The sequence below is a fragment of the Accipiter gentilis genome, chromosome Z (genome assembly GCF_929443795.1).
Source record: "Accipiter gentilis chromosome Z, bAccGen1.1, whole genome shotgun sequence".
In the NCBI taxonomy this organism is placed as follows: Eukaryota; Metazoa; Chordata; class Aves; order Accipitriformes; family Accipitridae; genus Astur; species Astur gentilis.
This window is the reverse complement of record NC_064919.1, coordinates 13,929,906-13,939,427: the sequence shown is the minus strand read 5'-3', so window position 1 is coordinate 13,939,427 and position 9,522 is coordinate 13,929,906. Positions and strand designations below refer to the sequence as shown.

Genomic DNA, 9,522 nt, shown 5'->3' with positions numbered 1-9,522 from the left:
AACAGATGATACATAAACAAGCATGTTTTCTCTTTCATTGTATTAATAATTTATAAACACTCAAGGACACTGTCAAGAAACACTACTTTATGTCTCTATTTGAAATCGCATGTCTCTCTATTTTTGCAGCTTGCTACATGCAAATACCAGAATATTCTAAATAAGCATTTCCTTTCTGCAGGGTGTAAGTGATTTGCTATTGGAAATATACACACTTGCATGTTCTGTGTCAGAAAAGACACAAAAGCAAAGCCACGTCTAGGAAGCACTCTGGATTCTGGAAAGAAATTACGATCAAGCGCAATGAAGGTCAAGCAGTATAAGGAATAAACGGCATGTTTCTGAACACCATGCAGAATTTTTTTCTTCCATACAACACAACCTTTTTCTCTGCAAACACTCCTGATCTGTGCAAGACATAGGAATCGACTGAGTAATGAATAAAAGCTCCTTTTTCCCTTCCTTCCTGTCTCCCTCCCTCCCTTCCCTCCTTCCTCTTTCTTTTCCTTCCTTCCTTCTTTCCCTCCTTCCTTCCTTCTCTTTCTCCATCCCTCCCTCCCCTCTTTCCCTTCCTTCTTTCCGCCCAGAACGTTTGTTACAAGAAATACCACTCATTCGTATGTCAGAAGGACAAATCCCAAGAGCAGTCCCTGGGCAGCGATACAAACTTTTCACGCGCGGTGCTGACACGCGTACGGCCAGAACTGCGTGGAACGGGGTGGGGGTGGGGAAGGGGGGAAGGGGACGGGAGGGGAGGGGAGGGGAAAGAAGGGGGGGGGGGGGGGGGAAGAGGGGACTGCTTTCCTGGCAGCTCTTGATGCGAAGGAATGGTCCACCGACAGCCGGCCGCCCCGGGCCCGTGCCGTGACGCACCGCCCCGCTCCCACGTAGCTCCCCGAGAGGACACGAGCCGCCGCTTCCCCACGCAGCTGTCCGCGCTGCCGCAGCGCTGCCCCGCCCGCCGCCCGGGATGCGCGGTGCCTCCGTGCCGTGCCCAGGAGACACGCGTGACAGCGGGCCGTGCCCGCCCGCGGGACACCACCCGCGGGACACCATCCGCGGGGCCCACCCGCGCCCGCGGAGGCGGCCCCGCGCGCCGCAACGCAGCCTGAAACGAGGCGCCATGGGGCCTGCCAGAGTGGCGGCGCGCGCGGCCAATGGGCGGCCGTCGCCTCGCCGGGGGCGGGGCGACCGAGCGGCGGCCGGGCCAATGGAGCCGCTCGGCGGCACCGCCAGCAGCTTGCGTTGCGCCGGGGTGCGGGAACGGTGCCGCGCGTGGCGGCGGGGTAGGCGCGGAGCGGCCGGCGGGCGGGGGGGTGGGGGCGGAGGGGGGGGGCGCAGCCGCCCGCGGACGCACGCCCCCCGCGCGCACCCCCACGGCCGCGCCGCCGGGCGCGGCACGCAAGACGCACGCACCCCGGCGCGGCGCGGCGCGGCGCGGCGCGGCGCGGCGGCAGGCAGGGAGCCGGGCGGCGGGGCTGCTATAAATCTGCGGAGCGGTCCGCCTCCCTGCAAGGCACGGCACGGCGCGGCACCGCACCGCACCGCACCGCACCGCACGGCGTCCTCCCCCCGCGGCCCCCCGCGCACCCCGCGATGCAGCAGCCGACCCCGGCGGCGAGCCGCTAGGAAGGGACCGGCAGGCAGGGAGGGAGAGAGAGAGAGAGAGACCGTCTTTAAAATCGCCCTTCCATCCCTCTTTTCTTTGTTCCGTTATTTCTCCCTCCCTCCCTCCCCTCTTTTTGTTCGATTGGGTTGCGGAAGGAGGGTCGTCCTGTCACTCTCTCTCTTTTTGAGTTCTCCCTTTTTTATTTTCTAGTTTTCCTTTCTTTTTTTCTTTTTGATTTTTTTTTTTTTTTCCCCTCCAGTGTCGGACTGTTGGGGGAGGGGGGAAGAGGATTTTTTGTTTTGTTTTAGGTTTGTTTTTTTTTTTTTTTTTTTTGCTTCCTTTTAGAACTGTCCCCAATTTAGCTCTCGTGTGTTGTCTTGAGAGAACTGTCCATCTGCCTCTTGCTCCTCTTTATTGGGAGAACTGCACCGTTACTTTTTTTTTTAAGCCGAGGAGAGGAAGGTAAGTTGTGGCTTGATTCCTTCCGTGATTGTACGTGTGCGATAGGGTCCACGCGGACGCCTGAGGTGCATGCCGTGTAGAATTACGTGGATTACCTATGTATTGACACCGTTCGTGCCGCCGGCGCCGAAGGAGGCAGTTCGTGCGCATCGCAGGGCGCCTGCCGAGCCGAGTTGCCGGCAAGTGTTGGCAGCGTGGGGAGGGCAGCCGCCGAGGCTGGGGTACCGCACCGCGCCCACGCAGGAAGGCGTGCGCATCCCTACCTGCCCTGGCCCGGCTGCAAAGTTCCCGACGCCACCGCGCCCGTCCGGCCCCGGAGACTCTCGTCCACTTGCGGGGAGCATCCGAAGGGACGGACCCGCACCGCGCCGGTGAAGGGAGGCGTATCGCTTTGAGGAGATAAACCTGCATTGGCAGATTAGCCGGGATAAGAGCCCCCCGCGCTTTAATTGCATTAGCCGCACGGCGTTTCGTGGCTCGCTGCGGGGCTGGGAGGCGGCTGCGTGTCACGGCGCACAAAGACGTGGCCGGCCGCAGCCAGAGCGCTCAGCGCGTATTGCCGGCGGGCGCGGAGAGCGGGCGGCGGGGTATGAGGAGAGCCGGTGAGCTCTCCCCGGGAGAAGTTGGTTACCGTCGGGGGGGGGGGGGGGGACGGGACAGTAGGTGGGGGGAGGCGGCCTGTCTTTTCGGGGAGGTGATAAGACCGCTGCGGGAGGGGGCGCGTCCCTTTGTTCGGGGCGCCGGGGCGCTGCGCGGTGCTGCGCGGCGGCGCAGGGGCCCCGAAGGCGGGGCGGCGCGTTTGCGCGGCGGCGGCCCCGATCTCTGTCCGTGGTCCTACCGGGGCGGCGGGGGAGGCGTGCTCGTGGGAAGTTTGCATCCGGCAGCCGCGGCGGGGCTCCGGGCAAAGGGACGGACGGCGCGTCCCGTCCTCGGGCGCGTCTCCCGTCCTCTCGCCCTCCGTCCCTGCGGCGGTGGGAGGGTCCGGGCAGGAGGAGGAGGAGGAAGAGGAGGAGGAGGAGGAGGGAGGCGATGGTAGACGCCGGCGCTGCGGCGTGTGCTCCCGGCAGGGACCGGCCCCGAGCACTGCCATTGTTGTTTAATTTATGCCCAGCACGTTGGTCCGTACCCACCTATTTCCCGTATGAAAACACTTAATGTGGGAGCTATACAAGCGGGGCAAATTGGTGGCTGGACGTGTTCCGTCAACTCGTGTCCAAGGACCGGTGGCGATGCCTGCGTTGAGACGGTTTATTTTGACTAGTCCTCGCACGTTCCAGCGCCGGGAGGGCGGAGGGCACACCAAAGCCGCTCGTCCCGCCGAGGACGGGACCCCCCCCCCCCCCCCTCCCAGCCACCGCCCCCCTCGGGCACTCGCCGGGGCTGTCCCGCGGGACGATCAGCGGCGGGCTCGAAGGAGCGGAGCCTGGGAGGGCTGCCGCGGTGCTCGGCAGCCGCGATCTCCCGGGGGGGGGGGGGGGGGGGGGGAGGGGGCCGGAGGGGGTCCCCGCGCCGTCAGACGCCGCCGGCAAACGGGACGGTGCTGTCGCAGCGACCAGTGCTCGCCGCGGGGAGCTCCGAGCCAGCACGGCTGCGCGCAGGGGTCCGCGGAGCGATCGCGGCCGCTGCGCGCCGTCGAGCGGGCGGGGGGCGCCGGGCTTCGTCCGCCCGGCCGGGCCGCTTTGGGAGAGGAGGCAGCGCAGGAGCTCCGGGGCTCGGCCTTTTTTAGGGAAAGGCGGCAAGCCGGGGAGACGAGCAAGCACGGCGGGAGCCCTGCCCCTGACCCCACCGGGGACCCGACGCCCGGACGCTGACGGGAACGGGAAGGGCGAGCTCCCCCCGCCCCCCGCTCCCATCCCGCTCCGTGCAGCCCGCCGCCGCGCTCTCCCCCGCGCCCGCCTCCTCGTCGCCCGCAGGTGCTCGGCGGCGGCGGCGGCGGCGGCGGCGGCGGGGCGGGGCCCGACCGGCCCGACCGCCGCGGCGGGGGATGGGGCGGCCGCTGCGGGGTGCCGGCTGGGCCTGGGGGCGCGGTCCCGCGGGCGCGGGGCTTCTTGAGTGGCCGCCGGCGGTGTCACTCAGCCGGCGGGCGCGGGGGCGGGCGGTGAGCGCCTTTATTAGCCCGCCGCCGCCCTCCCCCTTTCTGCTCGTGGCGGGACGGCTTTGGGGAACGGGGTCGGCGGCGGCACCGGCATCATCAGAGGCAGCGGGTGAGGGGGGCAGCGGGACTCGCCCCTCTGCTCCCTTCCCTGGGCGGCGGCTTGCAGCCACGCTCCGCGGGACCTGCCGCCGGCGCCCTCCCGCTCCGGCGCGGCAGCGGGCAGAGTGCTGGTCACGGTTTGCTAAAAGGAGGGCGGGTCGAGGGGCTGGGGAGGGCGCGGGGGCTTGCGGGGAGCCGTCGGTACGGTACTGGCAAAGTGGGTGGCGGGACGCGGGGCAGGCGTGGAGGAGAAGCGGTTCCGGGAGCGGGGTGGCAGCCCGGGCGGGGAGTGCGGCGGCAGAAGGGGCGGCCTGGGCGCGGGCAGGCTGCGCCCGGGGCCGCCGGTGCCTCACCAGGGTGGGCCCCCACGGAAGAGGGGCGAGAACCCGGCGTGTGCGGAGACTTTAACTCTCCCCTGTTGTAGGCTACCGACGGCTGTCTGCCGGTGTCGGCTTGTTGCACTCCCCGTCGCAAACTCTAAAGTGTTCGCGGCGTTGTATCAAGAGGGGCTTCCTTGCGGCTGACGGTGATTAATTTTTTTTTTTTTTCTTCTGCGAACGCTTCTTCTCTCTGCCCCTTCTCCTTTCCTCGCGCTAGATAGGCTTCATCTCTTTTTGTTTTACGCTTTAGCATTTTCTGAGTGTCTCCCCCCTCCCCCCCACCCCCCCCGTGGTGCTAATTGGGAGAGTTTAGCACCTGTTCTCCCGACAAAACATTGTTCAATAAGCCCTTTGTTTTGTCTGCAACGTCCCCCTGAAAGACATTTCTCCCCCACCTTCTCCTCGGGGTAGCCCTACCACTTGAGCGTAGCTCCTATTCTTCTTGTAAGTTGCACCTCTCTCTTTTCCTCTTGTTTACGTCTGACCTTTTTCTAACCGCATTGCTTATGTCCACAATAGTGCATCTGCCGTCTACTACTGCCCGCGCCGTCGTGTCTGGCGGAGGAGCTGCCGCCGCCGGAGCCCCGGGGCAGCAGTCTGGGCGCGAGTGAAACCGCGCGGGGGCTGTCGCTTGCTGCAGAGAGGCTGCAAAGGGGGTGCTGCAGCCGCAGGGGTGTTGCGGCTGCCCGCAGCTCCCGGCGCACCTGTGCGGCTGCAGAGCGCCGGGTGGGCGGAGGGTGCGGAGGCGCACGGCGTGAGCGGGACGGGACGGCGGAGCGGAGCCCGCAGGTAGGGTCGGCGACCGGCGGGGCTTTGGGACGCGGCGGGAGGGAGGCGGGGGGGCTCCGTGGCCGGCGGTAGCGCTCTTTCCGATGGAGGAGGGCGCGGCAGCCCCGGGCCGAAGAGGCGGTTCCGTTCCGTCCCGTCCCGGGGGCGGGGGAGGCGGTGGCTGCGGAGGGGCCCGCCGTGCGGGGCGGCCCGGCCGGGGCCGGGACCCGCCGCGGCGGCGAGGGGAGCCCCCGGGGGGGAGGGGGGGGAGGGGGCGGCTGGGGGTCAGCCAGGTGTACGGCTCGTACGCCGCCCGTTTTGTTTTCCTTCGGGGGCCGCTTCGCGGTTAAGGTGCTGGGCCTCCGAGCGACGTGGTGCGGCCGCCCTGGGTCAGACCGGGGGTCAGCTTTTCGCAGGGGGCTTTGCCCAGGCTGTATGTGTCCGGGCCGCCTTCTCCGTTCGTCGTGCCCTGGAAGAATAAAGTCTCCTCGTTCTTGTGTCTTGTGCGTGGCGAGCGAGGCGGTTTTGTTTCACCTGCATAGCGCTGATGATGAGATCCGAGCAGCGAGGCGGCTTGGTGTGCCTTTCCCCTCTGTAGTCCCTACATCCGTGCCTTTGAATACAGGTGTAATTTGTTAAAATAATAAAACTGATCTTCATTTAAAAAAGAAGGAAAAAAAAAAAAAAAAAACAAAAAACCCAAGCCCACCACTGCAAAACAATGCCCAAGAAAAACCAAATGAAGTGGGCTTAGATTTAGTTGAAGTCTGTAAGACTAAAATGTATTGCTATATTTGTGGAGTTTGGAAGACAACTTTGGTAATGAGGTAGGACTTCAGTGTCTGGTTTTCTTACCAGCGATACTTGATAAAGTAGCAGTGAGTATTTCACAACGTGTGTGTGCGTTTTCTTGAAAGGGTAAGAGGTTCCTGTTTGGGGTTTTTTTGTGCTATAAAACTCCATGCAGTTTGATTTTACTATTAACTCTGCCTTGATGGTCAGTTTTAAATTGACCTGAGGGAGTCCAGAAGCTATTCCAATAAGTGGGAACCTGTTCCATTGAGGAAACGGACACTAGGCTATTAGACCTTCAGTTTTGCGTTTTTCCTTTTAATCCCATGGATTCTGAATCCTGAAATTACAGTCAGTTTTACTCTTCCTTTCCCTGGCCTTCTAGAAATGTCGTATTGGGGGTGAGTTTTAAGAGTGGACTTTGAATCTGTTATATAGCTATTATGCATAAATAACTTTGTTTCTAAATACCGAATTGGTAATTCCACATACTGTTTAAAATGGGATATTACTTAGAAATGTAGGTATTTGAAGTTTTTGCTGTGCTATATTGAGAGCATTTGCAACTATAGACACAAACAAACGACCTTGAAACTGGTAACGAATTTTATCACACTTACTAAAAATCTGATAAAGCACATCTTTAATGCCCCTTTCAAATGTCTTGTGGCTGTACCTGAACTGATATTTCTGCTCAGCAGTAGTTGTCTTAATTTAGTGCATTTTTATTCTGGTGGAGTGGTTGATCCTTTCTGTATGCAGTAGAGATTTTTTTAATTGCTTTAGTCCTTGCGATGGATACCTCTTCAATATGTTCATATTTGCATAAATCTCTTCCTATTTTTGGCTTAGTCATACTAGTATAATATTTCTGCATGTAAATTTATTGTGACTTTCCCATAGTATGGTGAACATCAATTTTCACTCTTCTCTCTGGATTCGTTTTAAACAGTTTTTCAGTGAGAGGGGAAGATCCTTTTATCAGTGTGTTTTTTCTTGTCACTGATTTATTTATTGTCTCTTCAGAAATTGAACTACTGCACTTGAGACTGAGCTGGGTGATCCAGGTGTGGCGAGTTGAAATTGTTCTGAACAGCTGCTAAATCTAGAATATCTGCTTTAAAAAAAAAAAGTCACAAAGGCTTTCAGGTTATTTCCCAGTTTTCTGGATGGCAATGTTCAAACTGTAGTGAAGCCTCAGGCTGAATTCTATTAAAGCCCCTGTAATGCTAATGTAGATTTGGCCGGGGGTGGGGGGTAGTGGGGGTGGGGAAGCAGAGGGGATGAAACAAAGTGAAGCTTGCTCTATTTGGGGACTAAGTAGGAAATAGATGACCTGTGGTCTAGTCTTCTAAAAGCCCAAGGAATACATCCTCTGCTGCTTACATTGATGCCATTGCAGAGGTGGACTTTGCAGGTAAAAAATAGCACAAGGATGCAAATGCAAGCTCCTTCCTAGTAACAGTGATGTTAAAATGCTGCTTTTATAGGCAAAACTCTTGCGTCTTAAAAGGTAATGGCTTTTGGTTATATTTGTTGCCACTGATACTCATCAAAGCAATAAAATTGTTAGCTAATGGATAAGCTCAATTTGTGATCAATATATATTTCAATCTTGCTTTAAAGCCATCTTTGCCTTTGCTGTAATGCTTTTCTGATAGATGCTAGTATCTACAGAGGGCAGTGAATGTTACCAGCTGTTGCTAAGACTTTAAAAGTGAGAGAATGTTGCCTTTGTGCACAGAGCTTTCTTTTCCTGACAGCCCCCAAATCAATTGAAATATCACAATACTATCCAGCAGGAGTAGCTGATGGTGCTTTGGGTTTTGACATCTGTAGTTCCAGTTCTGAAGGAGGCCACTGCATGTATTTTGATGTGTTGCCTGTGTATATCTACCTAATTGGACTTACCCAGAAGGATTAGTTCTGGAGAAGCTGGTGCAACAGATCAGAATTCATAGCTTTTAGCTACTACAACAGGTGGGCCAGATCAAGATGTTTTGTTGCCTAATCCTTGTTGTTGAAATTTAAAGTTATCCTGAGTTTCTGGTGCTAAAATAGCCCAGAGAAGCAGGCTCCTTGATTGGTTCCCAGTGAAGCTCAGAGAAACTGCCAGTATCAAACAAGCTGTTTTTAACGAGTAGGCATTGCTGTTGATTTGCAGGGACTCCCAGCACCTAATATTTTGCCACTGAGCAATTAAGTATCATGCTAAATTTGCCAGAAGCTGTGCTTAAGGAGCAGCTAATTTTTGGTCTTCCCCATATGTAGAAGTGCTTGCTGTTTCACAGAAGCTTTTTGGCATACAGCTTTGCAGAAAGTACACCTTGGAAAAACGACCTCAGTGAAACACTTGGCTTTAGTAGCCAGTGTTTTGGTAGGGAGTGCAGTTTTTCAGCTTTAAAACTAAGTGAACTAGTTACAAAAATCTTGTGGCAGAAATCTTAGGAAAAGCGTGCTTTCTGAGAAACTTACTTAAATGCTCAACCTACATCAACTTTTTAGAAATAGCTCATAATCTATATCTGACTTTGCTGGCAAAATATCTGGAGTTTTAGGAGCAGTAATTATATGACAAAAATTGTAATGGGAAGGTCTTACTTGCATACATTTGAAAAATGCAAACTGGGAACAAGCTGAAGCTTTCCAGATAGAGCTTAAACTACTGTCATGCTGTGCTGTTTTCTATTCTGCTGGAGCCACTGTTTCTTGTGGTACTCCAATACTTAAGCAACAGGGGTTTTTGTTTGTTTTGGTAGTCATAGTAAGCCTGGACATAATGTGGGTTTGGAAGAAGCTCTGGTTTCCTAATAGCAAGTCGGGATAAGTGTTAGGTGTTTAAATGTTTTAGCAATGCTTCACTATTTTGAGTGTGCAGCAGCCTAAGATCAGAATGAGGATGATTCTAGGCAGTCCTAGGCTTCACTTGATAAAACATTTGTGATAACTGATCCTCCATTCCCTCATAAAGTCCTGACATTGCTGGTGACTCAGATGGTGCTGCTGAGAAACTGTGCGAACAGATGCTTAGACCAAACAAGTCTGTAAGATGTTGCAAGAATGAGTATCTTGGTTTGCTGTGTTTAGCAAAAAACAGGTATATCCCAGTAAACATGGAACAGTTGACCAAATGACTTGGAAGCTAGAAAATACTGAAGTGCTGAGGACACTGTAGGATGGTCTTAAGGACTCCAGACACTTTCTCTGGTCTTCAGCTGAGTGTGGAGTAGATTTAGAAAACATTATATATGAGACAGTTACTGAATTGGTAGAATATAGTGTAAGGTGTGTATGTGCAGTTTTTTGAATACTTAATA

The 9,522-nt window shown here is 56.2% G+C and overlaps 1 protein-coding gene across 1 annotated transcript in view; it reads left to right on the top strand.

Moving 5' to 3' along the window:
• Positions 1–1,247: 1,247 nt before the first annotated feature.
• Positions 1,248–9,522, top strand: part of ELAVL2 (ELAV like RNA binding protein 2) — an 89,518-nt gene continuing 81,243 nt past the window's right edge. The window contains exons 1-2 of the mRNA XM_049794915.1: positions 1,248–1,286; positions 1,955–2,071. The gene's annotated coding sequence lies outside the window, so the exon portion shown is untranslated. The remainder of the gene's footprint in view (positions 1,287–1,954; positions 2,072–9,522) is intronic.